This window comes from Arachis hypogaea, chromosome 12 (genome assembly GCF_003086295.3).
Source record: "Arachis hypogaea cultivar Tifrunner chromosome 12, arahy.Tifrunner.gnm2.J5K5, whole genome shotgun sequence".
NCBI lineage: Eukaryota > Viridiplantae > Streptophyta > Magnoliopsida > Fabales > Fabaceae > Arachis > Arachis hypogaea.
Window position 1 is genome coordinate 66,623,735 of NC_092047.1, and position 7,252 is coordinate 66,630,986.

At 37.9% G+C, this 7,252-nt stretch overlaps 1 non-coding gene across 1 annotated transcript; it reads left to right on the forward strand.

The window, feature by feature from the left end:
• The first annotated feature begins 1,036 nt into the window (after positions 1 to 1,036).
• On the forward strand, positions 1,037 to 1,144 carry LOC112730829 (small nucleolar RNA R71). The gene has a single exon (XR_003166636.1). It is a non-coding gene; the product is annotated as a small nucleolar RNA R71 (small nucleolar RNA).
• Positions 1,145 to 7,252: the final 6,108 nt, after the last annotated feature.

Consider the following 7,252-nt stretch of genomic DNA (forward strand, 5'->3'; position numbering starts at 1 on the left):
GGCCAGCGCTGGTGGGCTGAGCTGCTCGCCGCCATCGTTGCTAGCACCGACGCGGAGGAGGGAGCCAGAGGAGAAGAAGCACAACGCCGGGGATGAAGCTCGCCGCCGCTGCACCATGCCTCGCGAACCACTGCTGCGTCGCGTCTGTCGTCGTCTTTGCGGGTTCTGGTCGCCATCGTCGTCTCTTTCGTGAAGCCCGTCGCCGCCGTCCTTCTTGCTATGAACCAGCGCCGCCATCGTCATCATCACGAGCTGCTGCTGCGCGTGACGCCGCCGCTGCCGCCTCTGAGTCCGTCGCTGTCAAGCAGAACCACGGGCACAGACAGGATCCCCAGGTAAGAGAGAGAGAACCTGGGAGGGCCGCGACCAGTCACCGGCGTCGTCTTTGTCTGAACCACCGCCAGATCCACTACTGCCGAAGCTTCTGGCTGCGCCTCTGCCGTCGGTGGAGCTTGCCGTTACTGAGATCATTGTTGCTGCTGCTCCAAGAGGAAAGTTGTTGCTACTAGGAATTAAAAAAAACGAAGGGTTTGTTGCGTTTAATTACCGAGTTTCGGCTAATTAAGGTAGGGGATTTTATTTTGAAATTAACTGTTTTAATTTATGAATGCTATGGAATTCTAGGGTTTTATTTTTTAGAACTTTTGATTAGGGATATTGTTTTTGATTATCAGAACTTGTGAATATTAGGGATGTTGATTATTGTTCTGTGTAGTTTTTTTTCTGATTTGTTACTTTTTTTACTTGTTCTTATTAGTAATTTAACATTATTGGAACTTCAAATTATTACTTGTTTTTGTTTTTAATTTGTTCTTAATTTAGTTTATGCTAGATTGATGCCCATAGGCGTCCCATTACTCACAGGATTCCTCTCAGAAGTGTACATGAACTGGTTATTAGCAACCATGTCAATGAGTTCTTGAGCTTCTGCAGGCATTTTCTTTAGGTGAATGGATCCACCTGTAGAAGTATCCAATGACATCTTTGATAGCTCAGATAAACCATCATAGAATATATCCAGAATGGTCCATTCTGAAAGCATGTCAGAAGGACACTTTTTGGTGTGCTGCTTGTATCTTTCCCAAGCTTCATAGAGGGATTCACCTTCCTTCTGTCTGAAGGTCTGAACATCCACTCTAAGCTTGCTCAGCTTTTGAGGAGGAAAGAACTTGGCTAAGAAAGCCGTGACCAGCTTATCCCAAGAGTTTAGGCTATCTCTGGGTTGAGAGTCCAACCACACTCTAGCTCTGTCTCTTACAGCAAAAGGAAAAAACATGAGCCTGTAGACTTCAGGATCTACTCCATTAGTCTTAACAGTATCACAGATCTGCAAGAATTCAGTTAAGAACTGAAAAGGATCTTCAGATGGAAGTCCATGAAACTTGCAGTTCTGCTACATCAGAGAAACTAGCTGAGGTTTCAGCTCAAAGTTGTTTGCTCCAATGGCAGGAATGGAGATGCTTCTTCCATGTAAATTGGAATTAGGTGCAGTAAAGTCACCAAGCATTCTCCTTGCATTATTGTTGTTGGGTTCGGCTACCATCTCCTTTACTTGTTCGAAATTTTCAATAAGGTTGTCTCTGGATTGTTGTAATTTAGCTTCTCTTAGTTTTCTCTTCAGAGTCCTTTCAAGTTCTGGATCAGCTTCAATAAGAATGCCTTTTTCGAAAATAATTTTTGAAAAAGAGTTAATAATTTTCGAAAATAGTTTTTGAAAAAGGTTAGTAGTTTTCGAAAATTAAAATAAAAAATTAAAATAATTAGTTAATTAAAAAGAAATTTTTGAAAAAGGGGGAAGATATTTTCAAAAATTAGAGAGAGAGGGAGTTAGTTAGGTAGTTTTGAAAAATATAAGAAACAAACAAAAAGTTAGTTAGTTAGTTGAAACAGATTTGAAAATCAATTTGAAAAGATAAGAAGGTAGGAAGTTAGAAAAGATATTTTGAAATCATATTTTTTTTTTAAAAAAAAAGATAAGATAAGAAGATATTTTTGAAAAGATATGATTGAAATTAGTTTTGAAAAGATTTGATTTTTAAAATCATAATTAATGACTTGATTCACAAGAAATCACAAGATATGATTCTAGAACTCAAAGTTTGAATCTTTCTTAACAAGCAAGTAACAAACTTGAAATTTTTAAATCAAAACATTAATTGTTATTGTTATTTTCGAAAATTTGATATAAAAATAAGAAAAAGATTTTTGAAAAATATTTTTAGAATTTTCGAAAATAACTAAGAAAAATGAAAAAGATTTGATTTTTGAAAAAGATTTTGAAAAAGATAAGATTTTTAAATTGAAAATTTGATTTGACTCATAAAAATAACTAGATTTTAAAAATTTTTGAGAAAGTCAAATCTAATTTTCGAAATTTTAAGAGAGAAAAAGGGGAAGATATTTTTTTGATTTTTTGAATTTTTATGATGAGAGAGAAAAACATGGGAATGATGCAATGCATGAAATTTTTAGATCAAAACAATGAATGCATGCAAGAATGCTATGAATGTCAAGATGAACACCAAGAATACTTTGAATGTCAAGATGAACATCAAGAACTTATTTTTGAAAATTTTATATGCAAAGAAAACATGCAAGACACCAAACTTAGAATTCTTTAATGCTTAGACATAAAGAATTCAGGAATGCATATGAAAAACAAGAAAAGACACAAAACATGCAAATGCAAAGATCAAACAAGAAGACTTACCAAGAACAACTTGAAGATCATGAAGAACACTATGAATGCATGAATTTTTTAAAAAATGCAAGATGAATATGCAATTTACACCAAACTTATAACATGACACATGACTCAAACAAGAAACATGAAATATTTTTTATTTTTATGATTTTCTAATTTTTTTTGTATTTTTTCGAAAATTATTGTGAAAAATAAAAATAAGGATTCCAAAATTTTTAATATGAATTCCAGGAATCTTATGCTTTTTAGTCTAAAGCTCCAATCAAAGGGTCAGGCATGGCTTAATAGCCAGCCAAGCTTTAGTAAAAATATGAGTGTAATTCATTCAATTTTAAGCCAAAACCTCAGTCCAAAAGAATTTAGACATGGCTCTACAGCCAGCCAGGCTTCAACATGCTTCATGAAACACTAGAATTCATTCTTAAAAATTCTGAAAAAAAATATATTTTCTTTTTGAAATCATTTTTTATTTTAAAATTTTTTTTTTCGAAAACAAAGGAGAACATTTTTGAAAGATTTTTGAAATTTTTTTGAAAACTTTTTGAAAAGAAAACGAAAAGAAAGTTACCTAATATGAGCAACAAGATGAACCGTCAGTTGTCCAAACTCGAACAATCCCCGGCAACGGCGTCAAAAACTTGGTATGCGAAATTGTTACTCAGGTTGTGAATTATTGTTCGAAATTGATTACTCAGGTTGTGAATTATTGTTCAAATCTTTTTCAAAAATCATATCTTTTTCAAAATCTTATCTTATCTTATTTCAAAAATCAAATTTCAAAATTCAAAATTTCAAATTTCAAATTTCAAAATCTAATTTGCAAATTTAAAAATTTAAATTTCAATAACCTTTTAATTTGAATTTGTTTTTATTTTCGTTTTTAATTTTATTTGCAACTATGAACTCTCACCCCTTTGGCTATGAGTCTGGTTACAATTATATTGCAGGAAGAGGAAATTACAATGAGAACAGGCGTCAAGGTTGGAACAATCAAAGATGGGAGGAGCCACAAAGATTTGATCAACTGGTATGCAAAATTGTTACTCAGGTTGTGAATTATTGTTCGAAATTGATTCCCTACTGGCGATGGCACCAAAAACGGATGCACAGAACCATGGTCTAAACATATCTTCACAACTTCGCATAACTAACCAACAAGTGCACTGGGTCGTCCAAGTAATACCTTACGTGAGTAAGGGTCGAATCCCACGGAGATTGTTGGTATGAAGCAAGCTATGGTCACCTTGTAAATCTCAGTCAGGCGGATATAAAATAGTTATGTAGTTTTCGAAATTTAGTAATAAAAGAAGGATAGAAATATTTATGTAGATCATTGGTGAGAATTTCAGATAAGCGTATGGAGATGCATTCGTTCCTCTGAACCTCCGCTTTCCTGCTGTCTTCATCCAATCCGTCTTACTCCTTTCTATGGCTGGCTTTGTGTAAGGATGTCACCGGTGCCAATGGCTACTTTCAATCCTCTCGGGAAAATGGTCCAAATGCTCTGTCACAGCACGGCTAATCGTCTGGAGGCATCACCCTTGTCGTTGGTTGCATCCTATTCCTCTTTGTGAAAATGGTCCGATGCGCTGTCACTTCATGGCTAATCATCTTGGAGGTTCACGATCATACTGGAATAGAATTTACTATCCTTTTGCATCTGTCACTACGCCCAGCACTCGCGAGTTTGGAGTTCGTCACAGTCATTCAATCCCAGAGTCCTACTCAGAATACCACGGACAAGGTTTAGACTTTCCGGACTCTCATGAATGCCGCCATCAATCTAGCTTATACCACGAAGATTCTGATTAAGAGATCTAAGAGATACTCATTCAATCTAATGTAGAACGGAAGTGGTTGTCAAGCATGCGTTCATAGGGAATGATGATGATTGTCACGTTCATCACATTCAGGTTGAAGTGCGAATGAATATCTTAGAAGCGAAATAAGATGAATTGAATAGAAAATAGTAGTACTTTGCATTAATCTTTGAGGAACAGCAGAGCTCCACACCTTAATCTATGGAGTGCAGAAACTCTACTGTTGAAAATACATAAGTGATAATGGAGTTCATTGGTCTCGGTCCCAGAGGGGAACCGGAGTAACCAAGACTACGAATACAATGATAAAAAGTTCTATTTATAATAAACTAGTCACTAGGGTTTACAGAAGTAAGTAATTAATGCATAAATCCACTTCCGGGGCCCACTTGGTGTGTGCTTGGGCTGAGCTTGAAGTCTACACGTGGAGAGGTTATTCTTGGAGTTGAACGCCAGCTTTTGTGCCAGTGTGGGCGTTGAACTCCACTTTGCAACTTGTTTCTGGCGCTGGACGCCAGAATTGGGCAGAGAGCTGGCGTTGAACGCCAGTTTGCGTCGTCTAAACTTGGGCAAAGTATGAACTATTATACATTGCTGGAAAGCCCTGGATGTCTAATTTCCAACTCAATTGAAAGCGCGCCATTTTGAGTTCTGTAGCTCCAGAAAATCCATTTTGAGTGCAGGGAGGTCAGAATCCAACAGCATCAGCAGTCCTTCTTCAACCTCTGAATCTGATTTTTGCTCAAGTCCCTCAATTTCAGCCAGAAAATACCTGAAATCATAGAAAAACACACAAACTCACAGTAAAGTCCAGAAATGTGAATTTAACATAAAGACTAATGAAAACATCCCTAAAAGTAACCAGATTCTACTAAAAACATACTAAAAACAATGCCAAAAAGCGTATAAATTATCCGCTCATCATCAACCCTCTTGGCGACAACCACCTCCAATGGACTATCAACAACCACCACCATATGCCTATGAACCATTTCCTCAACATGACTTTAGACCACCATACTTACAAGCCCCTTTCCACCATTCACCTCCATATGACCCTAACCCACATCCACCATACCAACTACCTTATGAGCCAAATGAACCATACATAGAACCACCACCTTTCCAACACAACTACTCTCATGAACCACCACCTCAATATTCACCATCCCCATATCATTATCAAGATGAACCACATTCCTATTATGAACCCTCTCTCCCAACCAATGAATCCTCATATCCACCCCGACCTCCAATGGATGACAAACTTCGTGTTATTCTTCAAAGGCAAGAAAGGATGAATAAGAGTATGCTAAATTTCGTGGCCGCCTTAGGCGAGTTCGTAAATATAATAGCTTCCCAATATCTGAGCACTCAAAGAACTCCCATGGCTACATGTGGAGAATCAAAAGGCGAGCAAAGCATGAAGGAGACACTAGAAACTTCGGTGGACAATGAGGAACATGGCTTTGTATTGGAACAAGTGGAGGAAGCCATAATAGTTGCAGAGGAAGAAGTGGTTGAAGACTTAGGAGATGCTGAACCTCCATGGGAAAGTCAGGTTATAAAACCTCCTTCCAAGGCGATTGAAATTGATGCTGAGGAGGGTGTACAACCTCCAATGCATATCATGACTAAGGACTTGGAAGAGGTCGATCAAGAGATGGAGATTAAAGAAGAAGAAGCACAGCCTCCCATCCCCTCGGTAAGCAATAAAGAAGAGATTGAATTGGAGAAAAGCTACCAAGAGGAAGAGGTTGAAATTGAAAAAGTTTGCAAGGAGGTGGAAGTTGTCAAAGAGCACAAGGGAGTGGAGCTTGGAATCACCTTTCCAAAGTTATTGGAGACCCCTCCCCCTAAGTTGCCATCATCCTTCACAACATTCAAGTGGATAAAATTCATATCCCTTAGCTTTCTAATTTCACTTGAATATGGGCTACTGGAGATGGATGGTCAACTTAGAGCTCTTTGTGACATCAAGAGTAAGAGGAAGATGGTTAGTGGTAAGAATTATCCTGCAAGGTTCATTATGGTTGGAAGCTCAAAGTTAAACGCAAAGGTTGGTATAAAGCTCAACTGAATGGGTCTAGGAAGCTGTTTGGATGTCTCAGTGAGAATTTTGACTGTTCACCACCCAAGTGGAAAAATGATGATCAACAAGAAGATGGGTGCAAAGGCAAGGTCTGGGACCCCGAAATTCAATCTAGAAATTAGCACTCTTGGGGCCTTGTCACTTGCTTTAACTTACTTGAAGGCTTTCTGCGCCTAGTTTGGGATCTCGGAGGCTGTTGGCATTCCAAATATTGGTGGAGATTTCTGGATGAGTTCAAGCATAAGCCACCATAACAGGAAGCTCATCAAATGTCCAACTTAAGGACTTTAACTAAAAGTGCTAGGTGGGATACAACCCACCATGGTATGATCGTCCCTTTTTAAGTTTTCATTCTAGTCTGTTTTGTTTGTTTTCGAGTTTTATTTTATTTTATTGAACCTGGAGTTTTGCATAACATTCATATTAGCATTGCATTTTGCATACTGCTTTATATATATATATATATATATATATATATATATATATATATAAAAGCACGCACGTGACGCGTCTGCGTCGAGTGGGAATACTGGCCTCCCACGCGACCGCGTCAATCACGCGGCTGCGTGCCCTGGAATTCGATGTGAAAAGGGTGTACAACCGAAATTTATGCTAGAGTGGTACTGGATTGGTGCT